Source organism: Triturus cristatus, chromosome 10 (genome assembly GCF_964204655.1).
Source record: "Triturus cristatus chromosome 10, aTriCri1.1, whole genome shotgun sequence".
Taxonomy (NCBI): Eukaryota; Metazoa; Chordata; class Amphibia; order Caudata; family Salamandridae; genus Triturus; species Triturus cristatus.
Window position 1 is genome coordinate 815464386 of NC_140593.1, and position 27006 is coordinate 815491391.

The following is a 27006-nucleotide window of genomic DNA, read 5'->3' on the forward strand; positions in this document are numbered from 1 at the left end:
AATTTACTCAGGTCACTACAGCTTGTAGTTTACTATTTGGTTTTTATATTTTTTGCATGTTCTAATTTGCATTGCACATGTTTTTCTTTTATTATTTTATTTTTTCATTTGCATGCAATTTAATTATTGTAAATTACCTAAATAATATTGATCAGCGATTCTTACTGTTGTCTTTGCTGTGATATGTCGTATGGCCATATTTTATTATTTGTTTCCTTTTCTTCATTCTGGTCATGTTGATTTTTTGTTTATGTCATTTGGCAATTAGTATTTTATTTTATGCCATTGAAAGATAATCTATTGGCCCTGATGAAGTCACCGTGATGTCGCGAAACACGTGTTGCCACTTTTTCTGTTAAAGCTAAAATAAAATTGAGATACTTGAATCAATAGGATTCTCCCTTCTTTATTCTGAATGCAGTATGAAAATATTTAAGCCACTACCCATCTGGTGTTAAGGAAATTCCTCAACAGTAATGTGGATAGACCTTTAAAAACATTTCACTACTATTACTGTGCAGACCTCAGACCAGTTTTCCCTTCATCTGTGAGTGCTAAGGGGAAGGCACTGCATATCTTTGAGGTCTGATCTGTCTGATCTTTAGAGACTTTTTTCTCTTCCCAGCTTTAGTTGACAGTATACATTTACAAACTTTACATACTATTATGGTCTAAGCATACCATATACTATCATATTAGGAAAATCTCATAATGCACAATGGCACATCAAAAGAAAGCTAACAAATCTAGTAATCAAACCCGCAATATCAGACAAGTGTACTCTATATCAAGATGTACCAACACATATAAACTATTTCACAGTTATTTCTTTGTGTCAGTATATATCGTTTTTTTCTAAAAGCGTGTAACATTGTGAATTGAACTCAAATGTTTCTGTGTATGTTGATGCAATGTTATCCTTTGTAATAGAATACTGATTATTAGACACTGTATAATTGTACTTTGGGTATTGTATGGTGACATTCCATTTGATAACATGTAAAAATGCATTTTCATCCATGCGTAATTACATTTATTTCATTACTGATACTCCAGATGATGCTATGTGGTACAACTGGTTGTGAAATATTGTTTGATGTAAAGAGTGAATCGTGGTCTCGAAAGGTAATTTAAGCTCATGTGTCAAGGGTGGAAGATTAGATTAAGGTACTACCTTGTGAATTTCATGTCACTTAATCAACCTTAACTTCCTTTAAACTTTATTTTTTTAACATTTATTTTCCTAAATGATCACATGCATTCTGACTGAAGAAACACCTATTGAGGGGTGTTATAGTTGAGACATTAAAAGCTAAAGCCAACAGTTATTCTTTTGACACTATTACTATCCTAATGCATCCCAAATGCATACTTCCTTCGGTTCAACATAGATGTGTTATGGTTACAGTAGTGACATTAATCATAACATGCCACTTTCAATGGTTTCCAGGTGTTATGGCTCAACGATAATGCAGGTTTGCTCTGCAAATCAGCTGTGAATTGGAACCTGTATGAACGGGTTTGAGGCATTCCAGGGCAATCGGGTTACTGGTGTCCAGTTGTGTTAAATTGTGGCCATTTACCTCTGGCGTCTTGGGGCTACACCACTGGACCTAAAACCAAACACCACTTCAGCACTTGACCCTCAAAATATAGGGAAGCAGAGTAGCGCACAGCTTACTCAGGGTGTGGTGCAGACTAGCAACTCAGAAATCAACAGAGAGCACCATTAAAATCAATTTATGTGAAGCCACAGCTTAGGGTTTTACAAGGTGAACATACTTTCATCTATACACGCTGCTAATTACTACACGTAAACATCATTCACATGGAAAATACTACACATTGGGAATCTGGGATTTTAAGATCTGATTGAGCTTGATTACTGGTGTGTCATAGGCTTTTATTGATGTCTGTAAGGTCTTAGGAGCCATGGCCCGACAGTCAGAGCACAACTTCGGATTGTGGTTGCGCTTGAGACACCATAGGCAGACGAGATGGGGGTTGGGGACAGGCCCCGCATGGCTTAAACGCTGTCTTCCTCGAAGACATCCTCGCACACGATGGAAAATAATCTGGAATTCGAGAAACAGTCAAGAAAAAACGGTCAAAAAGCGACAGAGGAGTAGGTCTTCACGGCTCAGCACTTAACTGGCGCAGAAAGAAAAGAACTGACGTCCAAGCGCCTGGGTGGCGCCTATATAGGTACTGCGACATCATAACTGACACTAACAACGCAGACTATGTCACAAGGAGCCAAATGGAGCCACTCCACTGCATGCGCAAGGGGTATTGCTCAGCAAAAGTTTCCAGCTCCATCCTGATGCCTGGGAAATTCAAAGGTAAGAAATCTGCAGCTAGAAGTCTCGATCAGATAAGCTTGCGCCACCATCATGTGTTCAATTCCTGGCAAGTCACTGAATTTCTCTGAAGGCATATTGATTTTTGCCTCAGTGAACAAATCCATCAAAATAGTTTCCCTGATGGTCTCACGTGTATATGGTCTGAAACCACAGAGCAGAGCTGTGAGGTCAGGAGGCGCACACAGAGTGCACCACTCCTACAGAGAGTGATTGCTGTCCTCTCACTGTGCTCTGAGGGGTTCTCAGATAGCAGCATTGACTTCAAGTGGAAAGCGCATTTTGTCAAACCCCATGACAAACCCCATAGGCAGGGCTTCTATATTGTGAAAACCTGGTTATAGCGCAATAATTGTTGCCTTATGCATGTCTTACAATTGTTTATGGGCATTATTTAGCTACGTGTATGTATTTATGTCTAGTATTTAATGTAATAATTGTTATGGAAGGCTCTACTGAATCTCTAGCTGACACCAGCACTCTAAGTAAGCCTAGAGCAGATCTGCCTCTCTTTCCCAAGAGTCAGACACTAACGGGTGTACTTGGTAATCAGTTTAGGCTCCAAAAGTATGGGGGCCAGTGCTTCACCCCCCCTCTACTCAGGACAGAGGAGTGTCACCGCCCCTCCTGCCAGTGCAGATACAGTGAAAAATAAAACGGTAATAAAATGAATGACTATTTATTTTTTTCACTGCTCCCAACCCGAGCAGTGTTTGGGGGCGGGCTGCTGCTAACTGGCAGCAGGGGAGTGCTACGCAAATCACTTTGGCCAGCTGTCTTGTGATGGCCAGCTTGACATGCGCAGTGTAAATCTATTCACATAGCTGTCTCAGACAGCTGGGTAGCGAGCAAGCACAGGCCTCCTGTGTCTGCTGGAGCTTTGAACGCAAAAAGAACAATTGATGTACAGAATGTTGAACAATATCAAACATTCACCCCGGGACAGAGATCTGGGACTTAATTCATTGTTTTTTTGCTCCCCATGCCATTCCAATTTAAACCTAGCCATATGCAAATCAGTCTTGACCCTGCTCCCCAATTGAACAGTCCAGTCCGAACTGCCAGGCCAGGCAACCTTGACGCTGCTCTCATGCTGCTCATTCGCAGCTTGAGAGCAGTGTCAGGATTTGCAGAAGGGGGTTGCCTGAGGCTCCACAAGGTACCTTGGCACTGAGAAAGAAGAAGATAGAGGAGAGCAGAACACAGGTAAATACATTTAAACATTTTTTTTATCCTTTTGGGGCCCACTGGATTTGGCTCTTGGTCTCATCGCCCCTCAAGTGTTGAGGGTCACTGCCCGCCACTGATGGTGGCCCAAGACACCAGAGATGAAAGACTCCAGTTGTAACCTAGTAACCCAAGATTGTTTTGAATGATATTCTTTCCCTCAAAACGAGTTCCCACACACGGAGAGCAAGGGCTTTACAAGAGGTTAACAGAGATCCGAAGGCGCATGGGAAACAGAAGCTTGGATGTTGCTTCTCTTGTGGCGTTTTCACGTCCATCCTGCGCTCAGACTGCATGGTCTTCATTCAGTAAATGCCTTCAGTCTCATGTGTAACATTTAGGGAGCAAAGGAATGATGCTTTATATGAGGCAGAGTTACTTGAGCTGCCAAAAGCTTGCACTGCTACGGACCCTCCTGTGCCTGTTTTGTGAGTGAGAAAAGTGTAACCACTGCCGCTGTTCTGCAACTATGGTAATGGACAGGGAGGCTGCCGCCGCGCCTCTGTACTTGTTCTGTGAGGGAAGGATGCTGGTGAAGCTGGTCCATATTCTGTGAGGGAGGGAAGCTTGCATTACTGCTGCCCAAGCTGTACCTGCACTCTAGGGTAGTGAAGTTTGTACTGCCGGCTCTGGACTGTGCCGGAGGGAAGCTTAAACTGCTACCGACATGTTATGTATATTCTGTGAGAGGGAGGGAAGCTTGAACTGACACCACAGTTCTGTACCTGTTCTTCTGGAGATGGGAACTCACACTGCTTCTGTCCCCGCTGTATCTTTTCTGCGGTAGAGAAGCATATATTGATGATGCCCATGCTCTACCGGTTGCAAATAGAGTTGGAGGGTAAAGAACAGGAGGCCCTTGACTAATACCTCTGTGACCCTCCTTATTAGGTTCTCTTTAATGTTCACAGTGCAGGTAACAACAGTTACTGATCACATCAGAATTACGCAGGGACATTATGATCTGTTTAATTTTGCTCAGAAATATCGACTACTGCTGAAATGTTTGGGTGAAACTCTGGAGCAAAGTGAGCAATTAATAGGGAAAACAGATTCAGAATTACCAAGTGCCCTGGTAATTTCTCATATCTAAGAAGCCTCACGGGTCCCTCTTAAAATTTGCTGTAACTCTACTATCCACCAGAGTTACTGGTACCCCAATATCAGTAACTATGAGAGGTGGAGTTAGCGGGCGGGATGTTGGGCTAATCATAAAGTGGGCCGGTGCTGTAAAGCATTACTGTCAGAAAGACATGAGTATGGCCATTTATCTCTTTTCAACACATCTCTGCTTAGTGCATGTCCAGAAAGGACTCTCCCAATATGTATGTGAATTTTTGTGTCATTTCTGTTTGTCCATGCCTGTGTGTAGATCTCTCTGAAGTAGGCGTGTCTCCTCTGTATGTATGCATGTCTCTTATCACTGTATGACTATCTGTGTATCTAAATAAAATATGAATAGTTTTTACTCTAAACTTACCAACTTAAAAACTATTTTGTAACTTACACTAAGCATTCCCACGCTAAACGTAACCACATTGAGGAAAATAATAGACTTTGGAGAGGGTTCGATTTACTATTCCCAGTCCACATATAATCACCTTGGGGTATGTGTTGCACTTGGGGAGGAGGGAGGATGCTAGATTAATTTTCCTCTTTAAAATTAACCATATTGTAAAAAGTGTTGAATTTAGGGAGTAGGTGGACGTGGGGTTTCACATACTATTCCCTCTCCAGACTTATCCACATTGGGGAAAGTGTTGGATTTTGAGGGGTTTTAATTTCTTAACAAACTGCCACCACTGCCAGATATATTAGTATAGAAAATAGATTAAAATTTAACTTTCCTTTTCCGGAGATCAGCTACGAGAGTCGCCAGAGTCTAAAGGGATGAAAACAGGCTACAAAATAAAGCGAGCATTATATAAACATTCCGGAATAATGGAAATAAAAAAGACACTCTTACTACAAAAGCTAATGCAGTAAATAAATTACAATAATGAATATATTTCCAAAACAACGTATGAAGTGTGCAAAACTGTAATTCTATGTTACAACTGTTTTGGAAAATGTCTTATGCAAATGTAATTAAATAAAAATATACTGTGGAAGAAATGAGAAATGATGTACATACTGTGTGTTTAATATGTAAAATAACAAATGTAATATGATATATTAAAAATTCTGTGTTAAAAATGTGAAAAACAAATATGATTATAAATCTTTATGAAAAAGTAAACAAAAATGTATGTGCAACTATATGTAAGTAAATATATTCTTGTGTCTACACACATGAAAAGTGCTTGTTACAAATAAAGCATTTTTTTTTAAATGTGCCTCTATTAGCATTTTGCATACTTAAGACATAAAATACCAATTTAACAAAACATTGCAGCAAAGATAGCCACAAGGAGGTGGCCTGATTCAAAATGAACCTGAGATGTCTCCCAAAGCCCTCCCCAAGAATGGGGAACATTCCACCTAAAAATAAAACATTAACATAAAACATTATTAACTGCAATAATAATTGTTACAAAAACCGTATTACTTTTTTAAACATTTCAAATGGAAACTTAAAAAAAAAAAACATGTCTGTTTTTACTAAATAAAATTAAAGTAGGTTTCACTGCAAACAAACTAACCTAACTAAATTAGAAACAATTTAACTTAAACACATTGGGGAAAGTGATGAACTTTGAAGAGGGTTTCATTTACTAGTATCTCTTTGAACTTAACTACTTTGGGCAGAGTGTTGCACTTTTTGGGAATGGGGGTAGGAGGCTAGATTAACTTTCCCACCAAACCTAACCACACTGGTTAAAGTGTTGGGCTTGGTGGGGAGAGGGTTTTTTACATCTACTATTCTTGCGCCAAACTTAACCACATGGGGAAAGAGTTTCATTTTGAGGGGATTTTTATTTACTATCCCCACTCTAAAGTTAACCACTTTGGGGGAAGTGTTGATTTGGACGGGATAGATCAACTATTCCCACTCACAATTAAACCACATTGAGGAAAGTGACGGACTTTGGGTGTGAGGGGGGTTGTTAAATTTACTATTCACACTAAAAGCTTAACCACATTGGGAAAAGTGTTGGACTTTGAGGGGGTTTTAATTTATTACTCTCAATCCAAATGTAACCACTTTATGGAGCGTGTTGGACTTTGGACGGGTTAGACCTATTTTTCCAACTACAAACATAATCACGTTGGGGAATGCTTTGGACTTTTGGGGTGGTGTTAATTAACTATTCCCCCTCGAAACTAAACCACATTTGGGAAAGTACTGGACTTTGGTGTTGGGGCATATTTACTAATCACACTCCTATATTGAACAATTTTGGCAAAAGTGTTGGACTTTGGCAGGTTAAATTTACTATACCCGCACTAGAAATGACCACATGGGGGAAGGTGATGGATTTTGAGATATTAGATTTACTATTTCCACTCCAAAACTATGCATACTGGGGAAAGTGTTAGACTTTAAGGGGAAGGGATTAAATGTACTATTCCCACACATAACCACACTGTGTAACGTGTTGGATTTCTTTTTGGGGGGTAGGGTAGGTAAATATACTGGTCCAACTTCATATTTTACTTTTCCCACTCCAGACTTAACCACATTGAGAAAAATGTTGGACTTTGTATGGGCTAGATGTATTATTTCCACTCCAAACTTAACCACATTGGACTTTGGGGTGGTGGCTGAAATATACTAATCCCTCTACACTTTAGAGAGGTTTGATTTACTATTCCACATTAGTGAAATTGTTGTATCCGTGCTGGGGCCTATTTACTATTCCTACTTCAAGCGTAACCACAATAAGAAAAGTGTTGGTGGATGGTAAATTTACTATTAGCACTCCGAATGTAACCGCATTAGAAAAAGTGTTGGATGGACTTTGAAGGGATAGATTTATGATTCAGACTCTAAACGTATCCACATTATGTAAAGTCAAGGATTTTATGAGACGTTCACATATGCTAATTACACTAAAAACAAACTCACTTTCTTATTATTAGGATGTCTATGGGACCTATGCTAACAAACACATCACATACAAATAAAATTTACGTTAAACCAATGAAATATAAAAAACTGTTGAAAGTTTCTTAAAAATGTGTTTTCCAGAACAAAAGTCCAAGAGCAATAATTTAATATTCTGAAATTTAAAATCTAAAAATTAGAAATTATTTTCTAAAACGTGACTCCAAAAACTAAATTCTAATTAAAAATTTAAAACTAAAAACAATTTTCCCCTTCCTCCCAAAAATGTAATAATTAATTCTAAATATCAATATAAAAAATTCAAACAAAAAACACTTATAAATATAAATAATCTCTTAATATGTACGCTAAAAAAAAAAATGAAAGTCATAAACTTTTAAATGAAAAATATTGCTTTAACGTTACGTGTTTTTTTAGAAAAGCGATCTTAAGAACCACTGCCTGCCCAATACCTCTTTCCTAGAATATTTACTATCAAAATAACATACATAATAAAAAATTGCAGAAAATAATTAGAAAATAAATCAATGAAAAAAATAGCAAAACACACATTAAAGTATATAGAGGTGCCGATTCTGATCCTGTAAAACCCCAGGTACGAATGGTCGTACGGAGCGTATTCTCCGTCCGACTCGTACCCGGGAAAACCACCTTACAAACCCGCAAGTACGATTTGTACAGAAATGCCATTTTCGTACGAGTCGTACAAAACACCGACCGGCTAAAAAATACCCACAATTCCGATCCGGGACATCGCGTACGTGACATCCGGACGGTTCTGCTCGAAGGTCGTGAGGAACCCCGCAAGAAAATTCCAGAGGGTTCGCGAGCCACACTAAGCGACCCCTGTATGTCGAAAGTGGTCCGAAGGTCTTTTGCAGCGCGGTTACTCCTTCCTGACGGCTACTGATGACCGCTGCCCTGACTGCCGCCCTGCTTTGGCCCTTCCTTTGATGATGTATGGTAAGGCGAGACGATAGAAGGAGCCTCTGTTGGTGGAAGAAGACGTCCTTAGTTAAGTATTTTCGTGGGTCGCACCCACAACTTTTTGTTCTTTGATTGATTTCCTTGGATTCTTAGATTTAACTTTTGCAAAAGTTAAAGCCGAGGGTAAGTGCATTTGTGCTGCGTAAACTGAGTTTTACTCCCTTGAAGTTTGTGAACAGACAAGAGACATCTCGAGATGCCTGGTCTGACTAAGTTTGGAAGAATTTGTTGTCTTGGTTGTAATAGGGATTCCCAACTTGAGGACTCTTGTCCGATTCCTTCGGTTGGAACTCCCACATATGAGCTCTATTCAAAACATGGTATCGGCCCCATTGCCTTTAACGAGACATGGACTCGATACACGAAGAAAGATGGTGTTCTCAAATGGCCAGAACATGGTAGTTTTGATCCTAATGTACTAGATAATTTGGAAGCAGTTTTGTTCAAAAGAAAAGCCCGGCCGGCAATGTTTGACTCTTTCTGCCTTTGGCGTAAGGCAGCCAAACAGAAAGAAATTAAACAAGCAAAACGAAATAGGAAAGCACAGGGTATGACAATTATGCAGGCTGCCCAACAGTTTAAAAATTATGAAGTTGATAATGCAGCTGAAATTTCAGAAAGACAACATCGTATGGCGATAGATAAATGCTACCTGTGTTGCCTGTTTCTCCTTCTGATAATAAGAAAGATATAGAAGAAGATCCCCTAATGTCCCATTTATTAAGGTTGCCTCCGCCCTATGCACAAAGTGCCAATGTACCTCAGCAGTTACAGCCTGTTCAGCCGCCAGTGGTACTTCCGCCTGTTCCGGCTCTTCCACATTTGCCTCCTCCAGTATTACCGCCTTTGCCGGTTTTACCGATAGTCTCAACTTCTTTGCCCTCATCTCCTGATCCTAGATCTCCTTTGGCTTCTGCTCCTCCTGCAGTTATCCATTCTTCTCCTGTTAGTTCCCCTAATACTCTGTCTCCAATTCTTATGTCTAATTCTCCGTCTGTGCGTAAGCGTCTCACAGACTCTGTCACTAGTATTCTATCTCCTTTCTTTGGAGCTTTAAATGTGTCTCCGGCTTTTGTTCGAAGACAATCTCGTAGTCAGTTCCCAGATTTTGAGGAACGAGAAAAGTTAGACTCTCTGGCACGAAAATGGATCAAGAAGGGTCCGCAATACAGTGTGCTTGATATTATGCCTACCTTTTTGCAATGGAATGCGCCTACGCAAAGATATGCTTTCAATGTAATGTGCGACATTCTCATTAAGGAATTGGAAGATGTAAGTTCGAGTCCGGTCTCACAAGATCTGTTAAATATTCAGACTGATTTTGAAAAAGGACTTATTGTGGGTTCTAAAGTTGAGGAAGCTGTAAGGACGCTTATCTCTTATAGATCCTTATTGTTTTCTCAAATTTTCCTTGATTCCGATCCGTCGGTTAAACTGACGTCGAAAAATTATCCTATGAGAGAGGTTCCTCCAGTATGGAAGGAAGAGGTTCCAGCAGCAGGTGCTAATGCAGCTATTCCTGCTCATTTCCAATGTATATGGGTACATGTCCCTTGGAAGAGATCTGAAGTTTTGGCCCTTAAGCAGACTCTACCAGATCCTCGTAAGAACCCTGCAGGTTACTACAAAGAGCTATCACAGACAGTTGATGCTTGTATTATGAACCTAGCAGACATTGACATGCTAATGGGTAATGTGGTCCCACAGACAATATGGGCTAAGATTTGTAGAGAGGATCACGCACAGGAACTAGGTGCTACTTGGGATGTTATAGCTAATACAGATAGAGACCAAGTGGGTGGCGTAAAGCCTGACGCTTTGATCTCGGAACTCCCTGGTAGAATCATTACGTTAATGAAAACTATGATGCCTGCACTTAGAGTTAATTGGGATAAACTAGCAGCATGCAAACAAAAGAAAGGTGAAAGTGTCTCTGACTTCTTTACTCGTTTCGAGGAGACATTTATCGACCACAGTGGTCAAGATATGGCTACAGAGGGTGGACAGCGATTATTCGTGGACAAATTCGTATTTAATTTGCTTCCCGAGCTGTCACACAAATTGAAAGATTCAGAAAGTTCATGGGCTGTTTCTTCTTCTGCACAGATATTGGCTACTGCGCAATATTATGAGAATAGGGACAAAGAAGAAAAAGAAAAGCAAGAGAAAGATTTAAAAACGAAGGTTCTCTTGCAACAAGCCTATCCGCCACGTTATGCTCAGTCTCAAATTCAGCAGCCCCCGCAGTTTCAGAGGTTGTATCAAAAACCTGATCCATACAATCCGCGACCTTTGTTAGGTCCTAATCAATGTGCCTATTGTAGAGAGGAAGGTCATTTTAAGAATAGTTGTCCAATTTTATTGCAGCGCAATGGAGCGTTATCTGCTCCACGGGGTCGTGCTGGCCTCCAGTCAGCAAACAGAGGTGGAGGTCGGGGTGTGTTGACTCAAGAACAGCGTGCCCTTCTTTCTCCCAATTCTGTGAACCACTTTGATCAGCAAACTGTGAGATCCACACAGTATTACAATGAAGACCATTATGTCGAGGGTGAGAATGAGAGTCTTCATGCTAACTAGGACAGCCATGGACAAAGTAAGGGAGTTGTGCCAATCCCAGTAGATCAAAATGGACCTTATGTTAACGTCACTACAATGGGTGTTTTAGAGCCATTTCTTCTGGATACTGGAGCAATGAGAAGTTCTATAATTCATTCTAAACTCCCTGGGGCACCTTTGTCTGGCTTAACGAATGTTTCCGTAGGATTTTCTGGTGCCCCTGTTCGCAATCCAGTTTCTTGCCCTTTGCCTATTTCGGTTGGTCCTTATGATTTGGAAGCTCCACTACTGTTAACGAATGGTTGCGGTGAGAATCTGTTGGGTCTAGACCTATTGAAAAGAATGCATGCTACCATATATTGTTCTCCTTCTGGCGTACATCTTACTCTAGGACATAAATTGGTCTCCCCAATGTATTTGTCCAAAGATCAGTTTCCACCTGAATTACTTTCTCTTCCAACAGCACTTTGGGCCACGGGTCCGAACGATGTGGGTTGTCTTGAGATTCCGCCTTATGTTGTCACTCTCAAGCCCAATGTTGAATTACCACGCATCCCACAATATAGAATTTCTGCAGAAGGTGAGAAAGCGCTTTTGGGAATCATTCATGACTTGATTCGGAAGGGTGTGGTTGAAGAAACAAGAGGTAATACATGCTATAGTCCTATTCTTCCTGTTCTTAAACGCACTGATCCTTCTCAGCCTCCTGTGTACCGTTTTGTAATTGATCTGCGAGAAGTAAACAAAATTGTGATTCCACAATTTCCTGTTGTTCCAGATATCACTGCTTTGTTGACCATGATACCTTACACAGTAAATTGGTTTTCTGTTATCGATCTAAAAAATGCCTTCTTTAGTATTCCCATTGCAGAAGAGAGTAGGGACATTTTTGGCTTCTCTCTTGGAGGCCGAAGCTTCCGGTTTAAGCGCGCACCTCAGGGCTATTGTGAAAGTCCCTCTATTTACAGCCAAGCTTTAAAATGTCATCTTGATACTTTTCACTTGCCGTCTGGTGCTGCTCTTATCGAATATATGGATGACTTATTAGTCGCCGCTGATTCAGAAGATATCTGCAAAGATGTCACTGTTGCTTTGTTACGCCACTTGTTTAAACTGAATCACAAGGTTTCACCTTCCAAACTACAATATGTTTGTCGAGAGGTTACCTACTTCGGTCATCTCCTATCAAAGGAGGGACGGCGATTGACACCAGAACGAATTCAAGCGATTTTGCGAATGTCAGTACCATCCACACAAAGGGAAGTGCGTGCCTTTCTGGGTATCACTTCCTATTGTAGACAGTGGATCCCTAACTTCTCTCTAATTGCCAAACCTTTGTTGGCACTCACTTTAAAAGATACGCCTCAGCCCCTTCCATGGACTGATGAGTGCCAAAAGAGTTTCACTGACTTACGTACCGCTCTGTGTTCTGCTCCTGTACTAGGTACTCCAGATTGCACTAAGCCTTTTACGCTTTACATGCATGAGAGAGAAGGTTGTGCATTGTCAGTTTTAGCGCAACAATTTGGAGACAAACAGCGGCCATGTGCTTATTTTTCGGCTACGTTTGATCCTGTAGCTAAAGCATTGCCCAGTTGTCTCGAAGTGACAGCAGCAGCAGCAATTTCTATCCGACAGTCTGCTGGAATAGTGTTGGATAACACTCTCATTGTCATGGTGCCACATGCAGTGGATACTTTGCTAAACAGAACGAAAACACAGCATCTTACGAGCGCTCGTCTAACTGGATACGAGCTGATGCTGTTGGCTAGTCACATACACATCAAACGATGTAATACCCTAAACCCAGCTACTTTGTTGCCCGATCCGAATGAGGAGAGTGTTGAGGACCAGCATGATTGTTTCTTCCGTACTGAGGAAGAGACAAAAGGAAGAATTGACCTGATAGACACACCGCTAGAGAATCCGGATGGAACTCTATGGGTAGATGGTTCTTGCTTTAAAATGCCTAATGGAGATACGGTTTCAGCCTATGCTGTAACTACTTTACATACGATTGTGGAAACTGCACGCATTAGACACAATTCAGCGCAAGCAGCAGAATTGATAGCATTAACGAGAGCTTGTGTATTATCGAAAGGGAAAAGAGAGAATGTATACACTGACAGCCAATACGCTTTTGGTGTAGCGTTCAATTTTGGCCGTCTCTGGAAGGAGAGGGGTTTTCTCACTTCACATGGCACCAAAATACAACATGGTCAGTTGGTGACTGATCTCCTCGAATCACTTGCCTTACCCACCCAAATAGCGATAGTGAAATGTAGTGCACACAAAAAGATTACGGATGATGTTGGTCGAGGAAATGCATTCGCAGACGAAATAGCAAAGAAAACAGCGAGAGATTCAACGAGTCTAATGTATGTGGCAGGTCCTGCGAATTGGGTCAGAGAGAGAGGAATGTGTGAGAATACAGTGGAAAGTGTAAAAGCAATTCAGAAAGAGGCTTCAGAGAGGGAGATGAGCAAGTGAAAAGAAAGTACGGGAATGTTAGATGAGATGGGTTGTTGGGTGGAACTATCTGAACATCAACGTTGGCTGTTACCACATGCCTATGTTCTCCCAGTGGTTACTATGGCACATGGTCCAGCCCACTTAAGTGCAAAAGGCATTTGTAAACTTCTGGCTCCAGTGTGGCAGAATGAAAGTATCCCAAAATGTGCCGACAATGTAGTAAAGCACTGTATTGTTTGTTTAATGTACAACTCGGGAAAGGGAACCCCAACTCCAGCAGGTCACTTTGCTCCTCCGACATATCCATTTGAGGTGTTGCAAATCGATTACATTCATATGGAGCGATGCAACAACCTCAAATATGTTCTGGTGGTAGTAAAGCTTTTTCGAGATGGATAGAAGCATACCATCTAAAAGATAACCCAGCCCTATCCACAGCTAAAATCCTTCTAAAAGAATTCTTCCCCAGGTTTGGTTTGCCGCGCATTGTCTGGAGTGACAATGGGAGCGAATTTGTTGGCCAAGTCATGCAGAAAGTTTGTGCAGGTCTTGGTATCAAGCAAAAGTTCCACGCGGCAAATCACCCACAGTCAGCGGGTTTAGTAGAATGTTACAACGGAACCTTGAAGTTAAAGTTGGCAAAGGTTCAAGCAAGTACAGGACTCAATTGGCCTGATGCTTTGTCGTTAGCTCTGCTATCCACCAGAACTGCCGTACACTCTCGTTTGGGAGTTAGCCCATACGAGGTGGTGTTTGGCCGTCCGGCTAACGTATGGGGAATCCCTCGCCCTAAGAAATTCTCAGACTTGCCATATCCAATGTTGATTGATTATCTGCATGACCTTACGACTAAATTGCGTGTTCTTCATCAACAGGTTCAGAGTGCTCTGCCGGAGGCTTCCACAGACCCAGGTCATTCCATCCGACCAGGTGACTGGGTGTGCGTGAAGAATTTTCAGAGGTCCAGCAATTTGGAACCCAGATGGCAGGAGCCTCGAATGGTCCTCCTCACCACGAGAACAGCAGTTAAAGTCAAAGGAAAGAAAAATTGGATTCACGGTGTGCATTGTAAGAAAGTGCCTTTGCCTTACGATCAATGGGTACGCAGAGGTGTTGGTGACTGTGAAGGCGAAAGAGCTCCACGATTTGTACCCTTCAGTGATGCACACCTGAGTGGGACACTGTCTAAGAAAGAGGACGACGACATTTTACAGGAAGCAATTCCATTGCATCATCACTTGGATATGACTGAACCACGAACATTGTTCCAAGATCAGAATGTTCCAGGGAAAGAACAATATGATTTAAGACCTAGACCAAAGAACATTTAAGACTCTTTTCTCTCTTGTGTAGTTTTCTGTCCCGGTTGCAGGGTCACGGTAGGAGTCTATGTCACGACCTGAGTAGTGGCAATAGGCCTGCAGGATCTTCAGTGTCATAGGACGGTAGTACATCGAGACTTGAGTGATTGAGGAAGATTGCCGTGAGCATCCATTAGTAAGATGGAAACTACACTAAGTAATAAAGAAAGAAGAGATGAAATGAAGAAAGCATCCTGTAAAATAATGTACAGTTGTTTTAGTATAACTTTATGTGTTATTATATCATTATGTATTGTTTTGGTGATTATTAGTTGGATAATTTATGCTTTGCAGCCAAAAGATGCCTCCCCTTCTTCCTCTTTGCCTTCTTCTACTATCTCTCCACACCTCTTTCATACTCTTCCTTCACATGAACTCGTCAGAAGAACTGAGTATTATAATAATTCCTTTATCCAGCTATTACATCAGCACCAATTAGTGGTTAATACAACTGATTGTTGGGTGTGTGGTCTTATGCCACATACCACAGAGAAAGGAATGCCATATCTAGTTCTCCCTTTTTCTTATGAGGGTTCTGCTTGGGCTTACTTCGTCATTTTCTCTAATGCTTATCAAAGCAAATTCAGACGATCTGTTAGTTCACATATCAATTATCCGGATTTTAGTCATAGTTCTTTGATTAAAGGTGTGGTAGTTATGGCTAAAATCATGGAGAATAGTAAAATCTCCATTGACGAAAGAAAAGCATACACTAATTGGAACGTCACCCAATATATGTCTAGTCTCAGTAGTAAGGTTGGAAAAGGAAAGTCCTCATCGATTTGGACTGTACCACATCAGGGTAACTTCTGCTTACAGATAAATGATCGCCCTTCTGACACTACACAAAGGAATAACTGCTCCTACACGTACGTTTATTCCTCTCAAAACTCGCCTCCTCTAGTGCCGTCTCAAGGCACCTATTTCATAATAGAGCTTACACTTGGTTACCAACGGGTTTCTCTAGTACTTGTTATATAGCCTTTCTTCTTCCACTACTTACACCGCTTCCGCAAATCATCACCGAACCCGATAAGGCAGAGGGATTATTGATTCAAAGGACACAGCAGGACAAGAGGGAGGAGATTTCCTTAAAGGTTTTCTTCCCTTCTGGGGTCCAATAGCTAACAGCAGAAATATAAGGCAATTGGTCCGTGTCGTAGAGACTACAATAGACATCACTGTAGGAGCCTTAAGTAATATCACGGCAGAACTACAGGCAGATCGTCTTATGACATTGCAAAATCGAATTGCCTTAGACTTTGTTCTTGCCGATCGTGGTGGAGTATGCAAATTGATCGGGTCAAGTTGCTGTATTTTCATACCTAATGACGCTCCGACAGTATACCAAGCTATCTCCAAGTTACACATAATCTCTGAGTCTATTCATCAGGACAAAGGAGATTGGTCTTTAACGGAATGGTTTTGGGGACTACTGTCCAAATGAGGTTGGAAAGCATTGACGTTCCTTGGTATAATCTTGACCATTATATTTTCCTGTTGCCTTTGTATGCACTGTGGTCCCGCTATCTGTGATCTTTGTGCTACTATGTGCATCCCAAAACCCAAACCACAAGTAACAGAAAACATAAGAATGATGTTACAGCAACAGCTCGATGACCTCATGGCTATTGACGTGGACTCAGATTAACATGAGTCTATCTTGCCTGAGTTCTGGCAAAAGGAGGGTCTGAGGAACTTCGATTTTTGATCACGATCGAATCGACCCGCCATTTTGTGGCCCGCCGCCATTTTGTGTTGCCATCACTCAGGCAGCAAGGTGAACAAAGTCTATTCTGCTTTTTCTATAGCCCGGTGTCGAAATACGCCCTCAGCCTCTATTTGCAAAGCTGGTGTTAGAACTAGCCGAGTACACAAATCCCTGTCTGGCTTTTCTAATCCACGTCTCAACTATCTGTTGGCTCACACTATTCTTTCCTGACTTTATCTTATCGACTGGGCTTCACTGTCCCCTGCTAGCATTCTCTCGTTTCACAACTGTCCTCCAACATACACAAACGTATCTCGCCACCTGCAAGTTAGTTATGAATCTGTTAATGTATTAGCTTGAGGGTGGGGTGACAAACACAGTTAGAGGAGAAGTCTCTTCGAGTCATCTGATATTTCTGTTTTCAAACCTTTCCTATTGGTTCCGCCTTGTTTTCCAACTTTCCTTATTGGCTCTTTCTTGTATGCTCTGGGACTGTATTTTGTCAATAATTGTGTCATTGTATAGTATTTAACATGATGCGCCACAGAGTGAAGTGGCAGTCTCCTGAGAACCTACTTTGTGTACTTCTAGGATAACTGCACTAGCTGCAGCTAAATAAATCCAATCTTCTAACGCCGACAGAGTGTCCCGTGTCTCTGTGTAGCGAAGCAGGAGAACTCCGGAGACTTTGGGCGTACCCTGCGCCGCCAGACCCAAAAGCTTCTGGTTCTTCAGTACCCCTACATCACCCCAAGAATGGTGGTACGGCCCGTACCCAGGCCTTCAGAGCGTGGGTACGGAGCGCATCACGCGTACCCCTAGGGCACCAGCACATCATTGATACAAGGCGTACACACGCCACGAATGATGGGATAGGGCCTGGTGCAGCATCTGACCAGTATATTGGGGGGGGTGTATGCCCAGGTGAGCAGTGTACTGCACCAAGGGTGCAGGCGGGTGGGTGGGTGTCGTGCTATGATCCGCATCAGTGGACAGAGACATAGGGGTGGGTGCATATCACTCCTAGCAGTGCCCAGACATACGAGGGGTGGGTGCAGAGGACTCCCAGCAGTGCCCAGACATATGAGGGGTGGGTGCCTATCACTCCCAGCAGTGCCCAGACATATGAGGGGTGGGTGCCTATCACTCCCAGCAGTGCCCAGACATATGAGGGGTGGGTGCCTATCACTCCCAGCACTGACCAGACATATGAGGGGTGGGTGCAGAGGACTCCCAGCAGTGCCCAGACATATGAGGGGTGGGTGCCTATCACTCTCAGCAGTGCCCAGACATATGAGGGGTGGGTGCATATCACTCCCAGCAGTGCCCAGACATATGAGGGGTGGGTGCCTATCACTCCCAGCAGTGCCCAGACATATGAGGGGTGGGTGCAGAGGACTCCCAGCAGTGCCCAGACATATGAGGGGTGGGTGCCTATCCCTCCCAGCAGTGCCCAGACATATGAGGGGTGGGTGCCTATCTCTATCACTCCCAGCAGTGCCCAGACATATGAGGGGTGGGTGCAGAGCACTGCCAGCAGTGCCCAGACATATGAGGGGTGGGTGCAGATGACTCCCAGCAGTGGACAGAGACATGGGGGTGTGTACATCATCCTCCGATGACCAAAACTCCATGGGTGCATGAAGGCATCCACAATGTGCGACTATGTTGAGAGTGCCATGACAACACATCACTGACAGCAGTGTCCCACTCCCATGAGGATGGATGTCCTTCCCCCACTGCATGACACACCACATGTGGGTGTGATGACAAATTACACATGCATACCCACCCCTGGCGGTGGCAGCACAATACACACACTGAGATCATGCAACAAGACTGTATACTCATGTTAAACCCTACTAAACTAAGAGAGCCTAAGGGAACACACAATGTCACGCACATTCCAGTACTGATAGGAATGTACAGGTGCTGGGGCAGCCAACAAGTTGTTGCCTCCCATGGAAGGAAAAGGGTGGAGTACCCATAGATACAATGCCCACATTTGTCAGTCAGGTGCCCAAATACCCTGCAGAACAAGTAACACATGTGTGCTAGGCTGGGAGTACACACATGCATAGTGCGGAAAAGGGACCATGTCCACATGAAGCCATGGCAACATACTCCATACACAAGTACAGTGACTACCAAGGATGGCACAGACGATGCAGGCGGAGACATTGCTGAGCAGGCATGGCCAAATTTGAAGGGATCCGTCACACACCAAGGAAATGTAGACACAGGTCAGCACAACAATTGGGAAACACCCTGCAGGGAAGATGTCAGGTGCCACAGAGGAAGGAACCCTCCTTGGGACAATGTCACCATACAGTAAGAGCTTACATGACCAAAGATTATTTGCAGAGACCTTGTGATGGCACGCAGATACCAGGGTCCACGCCATGAGCAGCACACTACAACATTTCCCAGACACCTAACACATTATCACCACCCCAACTCATGGAGCAGCAGCACCAACAGCAATACCAGAAAAGCATTAGTGTGCAAATTAAAAACAAAATGCTTTATTCAGCATAAAAATAATATTTGAATTGAAATGTACACTATATACAAGGCCCAGAGGCCAGTCCATATGCGAACTCCAGGGGGGGGACGACACATTGGGACGCGTCTCCCCTAGCTTGCCTGCACAGTTCAGAGTTCCTTTTCATCCACGGGGGGGCATCATGTGGGGGGGAAGGACCAGGCACCGCAGGGACAGGAGGGGCAAGGGTAGGTGTTGTGGGTGCAGGGACGGACGACTCCACCACAGGGGGTGGGGCAGCGCCAAAGGTGGTGGTTAGGATGGCGCTGCACATGGTCGCAAGGTCTTCCAGCGTCTCCCCTGCAGGGGTAGGGGGGGACGGAGCGCTGCAGGAGACCCACTGATGCCGTCAGTGACGAGTCCATGGACCTCAGCAACATCCGTTGGTCAGACATCGCTGCTGACATGCCCTCCATGTACGACTGTCTATCTGTGGAGCTTTATACGAAGCCTACTGATCGTAACACTATGTTACACTATCAAAGTAACCATCCTTGTTGTCAAAAAGATAACATACCATTCGGACAATATCTTAGGATCAGACGGAATTGCACAGACATGAAAGATTTCAACCGACATGCTGACGTTTTAACTAACAAACTCCAAGATAGAGGATACCCGAAGAGGCTCATTAGACAAGCCTACAAAAGAGCTAAATATTACAACAGGGAATCCCTTTTTAAACCTAAAGTTAGAGTAGAAATAGAACAAATCCCTCCATTGATTTTTGTCACAAATTTTAGTAATGTAAGCAATAAGGTTAAAAACATTATAAACAGAAATTGGCAACTCCTGAATGACAAGAAGGATGAAATATTGCCTAGACCGATGTTTAGCTTTAGACGTAACCGTACCATTCGTAACCGGTTGGTACATACCTATAGAGAAGAGACAAGATGCAAACAACGTAGCATCAATAGTGCACCCTTTCCGGTAGGCAATTTTGCTTGTAGCACATGTAAAAACTGTGATAGCATCAACAAAGGCAATGTTATAAAACACAATGGAAAGACACACATTGTAAAGAGTTTTATTAATTGCAAATAAAAAAATTTGATTTATCTGATTGTTTGCCCCTGCGACAAAGGCTATATCGGGGAAACATCCCGTGAAATCAGGACCAGAATAACTGAACACAAATCAGCCATTAGGACAGGTAAAAAAACAGCTCCCCTAGTGGAACATTGGATCACCCACAACCACAAAATAGAAGAACTCAAATGGTGTGGTGTGGAGATTATCCAACTCAGTACCCGTGGAGGTGATCATGAATGTAAAAGAAAGAAACGTGAACAATTTTATATGTCATATTTTGATACGTATAAAAATGGCCTTAACAATAAAGAAGAGTGGGAGAGACTTATATAAGAGACATATAACATTAGTTAATCTCTGGTAGCAGCTCAGTCCCTCTATATAGTGTTAATACATAACCTCTTTGTGTTACAATAAAACCTGTTATAAACAGTTAGTCCAGTTACAGCCTATTCACGTTGAATACCACCTTATTTAACCACAATTTTCAATAACCCCTTGAAAATTGAGCCTGATAATTTATTGGTTTTATACCCCAAAAATGGCGTCTAAATTCTTCTTGCGATGATTTATAATGTTTAATTGTTAATTGATCAGGCTAGTAGGATGTGATTATAATGTGGAGTGACAGCATCGCTGTATATATGATTCCCTATGGCAACAAAGAGGGAGAAAACAACTTGATTCATACATCCAAGTGTAACAACTGCACACTACAAGATGGCCGCCGTGAATTCGGAACCGTAACGGTACACTAATCGGCTTAATTATGCATTCTTTTTGCTCTTGAGCAAATATACACTAGGTGGATTGAATTCCATTTTTAGTTCATCCCGGGTTATGTATAAAAGATCCTTTATTGCAACAATGCACACTATAAGATGGCCGCCATGACTTTGATACCGTAACGGTACGCCAAATATATATACGCAGTCCGAATTAAATTCTACTTTTCGCGCTAACCGTATTAGGCAAAAAAAGAACTATATTTAAAGAATACATGTCTCCGTGACATCCGGGTATTCATTGGTGCAACTATATAAACGCACTGTGAACCGGTAGGCATTGCAACATTGAAACCCGGACATCCGTTGACGCAGGGAGGCCGCATCCATCTACACAGGTACGCCGAATCGACTCAACACCGATTTTGTCCTTTTAACTTCTAATTTGAAAGTTTATAGTTTATAAAATACTGCTTAACAGCATAGGAAACTTAAGCTCCCCTTTTTCCCAATATTTATGGTATACATTTTGTTGTCGGTAAAAACCGCGGTTGTGTTTAAATATGCACCTTTTATAATAAGAGTCTTTTTACCGCGTTTCTAGTCCAACTTGAATGTTTTGACCCTACAACAAGATTATAAATGAGACTAGAAGAATAATAGTAGTGCATTAAAAACAAGTACTGTGTATTAGATGACAAAATGATAGCAGTACGCTTGATAGGTTATGACCTTATATCAATGTTTTCGTTCCAGAACTTAAACATGGTACGATGAGAAGTACATACCTACTTGAAAAAATCTCAAAATTATAAAGTGCCTGCACTGCCATTTGCATAGGTGAGGTTCATCTAATACAAATCGTATACCGACATTGCCCATAAAAACTCAAGTAGATAGACTTTTGCTCTTTTTTCTCTCATAGAATCCTCTATATTAAGGAATTGAGATCAATAACATGTCTCCGCCCTAAATTGAAAAACGGTGGTGTCTACGGGTACTGAGCCAAATAACCACATTGTCAGAGGTAGTAGCACTTTTTTTAACCAAGTGGAGATGTTTGAATCAATATAAACTGAGAACACTCTGTATATATTTTCCCTTTTTTTCATTGTTTCATTACCATTTAGAACACCATACATTGAGAATTTTTAAGGTGTTGAAAAAGGTGCTTCGACAAGATTATGAAATTAAACAATCATAATTTGTCGCACAATTAAGGTATGAAAAGAAGCTTTATCAACTAAATGAACTTTGTGCATTGCTAGCGAATACAGGCTATTTTAAAATATGGATTATATAATTAATAGCTTTTGGTGAATAGATCCAATTTATTCTGTGGTCAAATGTTAAAATCTTGTATCACAAGAATAGGGGTAATGTGTAAAAACCTTTGTTTAATTAAATATTGAATGGATTAAACATCTAAGGAGATTTAGATAGATTGACCCTAAAATAAGACACAGTACATGTTAGGTTTCTTGATTGATGTATGACACATACTTTTTATACTTGTTATGTTTAGATTCTATGAAAACTCTTTGTCCTGAAGAAGGTGGAAATATTGAACCAAACACCGAAACGCCGCGTCGACTGTTTTTAATTAATCCTTTTAAATTCTTGTATTTTTACTATTAGATTGTAACCTTTAGTGGGAGGAAGGCCACATATAGCATTTTATCGAATACATAATTCTGTATACATTTGTTCCACATAATAAACTGATGTTTTAACCGTGATTGTACTTATAGTATGTTCTTAAAATCCTAGATTGTACTGTGTCATTACTAATAAGTGTTATTGATAGATGTTCATAGACAGTGGGTCCCACAGGTAAAAGAGATTTACCCAATGAGATTCATTACTCCAAGGACCCAACAAGCCTTTTTTTCTTAGCATAATTGCTTTAATCTGGGAATTTTTTGTCTTGTGTTCGACACCATCTGTGTCAGCAGTCTGGTGTGGCCATGGAGGACATTAAGCAGCAATGTCTGACCAACCTGCAACTGCCGCAGGATGTCCACAGACTCGGCATTGACGGCAGCAGGGGAGACGGGGGCAGGGGGTGCGGTGCCTGGCACGAAGGAGACATGTTGTCGCCTAGCAGACAGAAGGGACCCGAGCAAGTGGGAGGGCGGTGATGGGAATGGAGGGGGCGGCGAGAGATGGAGTGCTGCTTTCAGCTGTGGGAGCAGCCTCCGCCCCCTCTGGGAGCTCAGCCTCGGACCCGTCATCGTCATAGTCGGTGTTGGGACTGGACAGGTCCTCCGCCTGACTCCCCTCGCCCTCCGTGCCTCTGTGTCCCCCGACGATGCTGTGGGCAAGGTGAAGAGACAGGAAATAATCAGACACCTGTATACATATGACACATGAGTCCAAACTACATAGGTCACAGTGCATAGCATGAAAAGCATCATGAGTAACATCTACAATACTACGCACATATGTAGGCCCTGCACTACACAGTTGGTTGACCCACCATGCCACTTGGAAACAATGGAGAGCATGACACAACAGCAAATAACTTGATATCGAATTATACAGAGAAGCAAGTGTCTGTGGACAGTCGAGCACAGCATCTGGACCACACACCGTTGCCAAAAAAGGATGAGCATGAACCATGTTTTTAAACTTTAGACACATGCTGCAAAGCACAAACATTAAACCCTGCACAACATGACTGGGTCAATACTTGTTGAGTGTCTGTTCAGACTGTCATCACACACAGGCCAGACCTGGAAAGGAGACATAAGGTTTGGACATGTAGGCCTTGGCCGCACAAACCCCCCCTACCTGAGACTATGTGATTGAGACAGAGGAGGGACTTACACCTCTTCATCTGGGATCACAAAAATGGGCTTCATGAAATCCAAAGTCCACTCTAACTACCCCTCGTGGGGCTGCCCACACATATTACTGACAAACAACCATCATCAGATAGTTGTACCGACACACACAGGCACTGGCCACAGTGAGTATGCACAAGTCACATTGGGTCACCCTGTACAGTGGACACATGTAGCACACTTTACGTAAATACAAATGAGGCCAGGGTAAAATGCCACAGAGCCCAGCCTATGCTGAAGACACAGAGAATGTCCACAGTGTTGGATGACACACATGATTCCTAGGAAAAGGTGTCTCAGGGGACTGTAGTGGCCACACTGCTCCATGGTCCCTGATAGATCTGACTGCAACAGGAGCAACCGTCCCCGCACTATGCATATCTCCCCCTCATGCACATCATGTCTGAGGCCACAACATCGGTCATGCATGCTGCAAGTCTGTTCATTTCAAGCCTCACACTCCTATGTTGAGACTCAGCATCAGTGCCAACAATCATGGACCCCAAAATGACTGAACTGGACAGGGCAGAGGCAAGGTCCCAACACATGTCACAGACCACCCCCACACATGATGCAGAAAGCAAGGTGCACTTGGATTAACTGGCACCCTAGATTACCTTGTGCAAGAGTGACTACACACAGACCAGGGAACACATGTCAAGGAAGGGAAGGGAGGAAGAACAGCACCGGGTGACTTAGGGGAACAGGATATGCACTGCACATATAAACCCTGGCAGTGTATCCAGGCGACTGAGCACTTCCAAAAGCTGGTGACACACAACAAACACACATGTACCTACCCCCTTGCTACTGCTGCTTCTCCTGTAGCCGCCTATCCATGTCAGGGAAGAGCACCGCCAGGACACGCTTCATTTGGTGGGTCAGGCGCCGGCGCCCGCCGTGTTTGTGTGCAGGTGAGTCCCCCAGCAGGACCCGGGCGATCCTCCTAGTCCAGCACCGGATGTCCTGCCAGCGTTTGCTCACCAGGGCCAGGCGCCGACTGCGACCCTCCACCGACCTCACGGCCCTGACGGCCCGCTTCCATATCTGCCCCTTGGCGTAGGCGGCTACCTGTGAGGATGACAAAGTGAGACAACATCAATACACCTGCTCCATGTCACAGAGACACACATTAGAACAATTTGGCTTGTTTGAACAGGGCATAGTATGCAGCCAACTCATTGCACCTTTGTCATAGGGACATTATCCTCTAGGGAAGGTCAAAAGCACTACGTGGCATTGAAAATACACAGGTGGCATGAGGGGTGCGACACAATCACTGATCCTGGCTCACACTGTGCATCACAAGCAACACCAGGATTATGGACAGCACCTCAAAGCAGTCACATGCCCCAGGCCACTCACGCAACCTCAGCGGAGTACACAGACACACACAGGCACAGGCCAATCATCTGCCATTGGTAACTGCGGGTAAAAACCTCACTCTGCACATGTGCCACTTGACTGGGGGTGTCACAGGTGTGGGGCTAGCTCGCACGTCAGACACACAGCATGGCTCCCTGCTCACATCAGATGGGTAGGGCATATGCATCCTCCATGCAGCTGGGGTGCAACATTCCACATAGACACTCACCCACATGACAGGGGACTTACACACACACCAATGTCCAGGGCCCGTACACATCATTTGGACACTCTCACCACAGGTACAACTCACACACATCTGTGGGTACAGTCACCTGTCACACTGGGGGGACCACAGAATCACATCAGGACTATAGAAACAACATTCCCAAGAGTATTAGCCAGGCTGAATGTGGCATGCACCATGCAGTGATAGTCACAGTAAGCACAATGCAAGTGAGGAGTGCAGATATGAACCACATCATGCTCTGCATGGGAGACATAAGGCATTCCCCCCCCCTGGGACCCACCATGAAGAACATTGCATGTCTGTCACACCTGGACACAATGCCAGAAGTGACAGACACAAAAAAGGGGCACAGTCAAAGCTAGTTGAGTCAGCACTCACCTGCTTCCCTGGTCTCCCATACAGGCAGGGGTACTGTGGGAGGATGATGTCCAGCAATGCCTCATTCTCCTCTTGGGTGAAAGGCTGGGCCCTCTCCACAGACCTGGACATGGTGCCAGAGGAATCACAAGCAGCAGCAGTGGTGTGGAATGAAAGGTTGTGCAGGCAAGTGCTCTCTCATGGGTCTTGGCTGCCTTATATCTGCCTTGCTGGGCTGTTTCATTTACAGGAGTACAGAGTGATTGGTCAATCTCATTTGCATCCTACGTTTCCTCCAATCCCTTTAAACCTACCCCAGTGAGGGCCTTTGCATGGTTCAAAATTTGAGCATGATGTCAAGTCAACAACCACTTTGCAACATAGTATATTGTCTCCAACCGACTTTTGCTGGCCACCTGATGAAAAATTTTGAACTGGAAACTCGGTCTCCATGACAACCAGCATGCATTTAGGCCCTTATACTTGTCCCTCATGTGTCCCCTATGTAATTTCACTATCCACACACAGGTACGGTGCGTTCCACACGTACCCCTAGGGCACCACTACTCCAGTGATACGGTCCGTACACGCGTGTTTAGGGTCCGTATCACTATGGTAGTGTTGCCGTAGGCGTACGCCATAGTGATACGGTCCGTACACACGTGTGTAGGGTCCGTATCACTATGGTAGTGTTGCCGTAGGCGTACGCCATAGTGATACGGTCTGTACACGCGTGTGTAGGGCTCGTAGCACTATGGTAGTGTTGCCGGAAGCGTACGCTATACTGATACGGTCCGTACATACGCGATGCTGGGTGAGGGTGCTGGGGTAAGGTGTTGGGGTATGGTGCATACAGGTACGGGGCTGGGGTACGAGCCTGGGGTGCGTCGCGTACAGGTGGGGGGCTGTGCTAAGGTGTTGGGGTATGGTGCGTACAGGTACGGGGCTGGGCTACGGTGTTGGGGTACGGTGCGTACAGGTACGGGGCTGGGAGACGGGCCTGGGGTGCGGCATGTACAGGTGGGGGCTGGGGTATGGTGCTGGGGTATGGGGCGTACAGGTGCGGGGCTGGGAGGCAGGCCTGGGGTGCGGCGCGTACAGGTGCGGGGCTGTGCTATGGTGTTGGGGTACGGTGCAGAGGGGGGGTACGGTGCTGACATACGGGGGTACGGTGCTGACATGTACGGGGTGTGGGGGGGC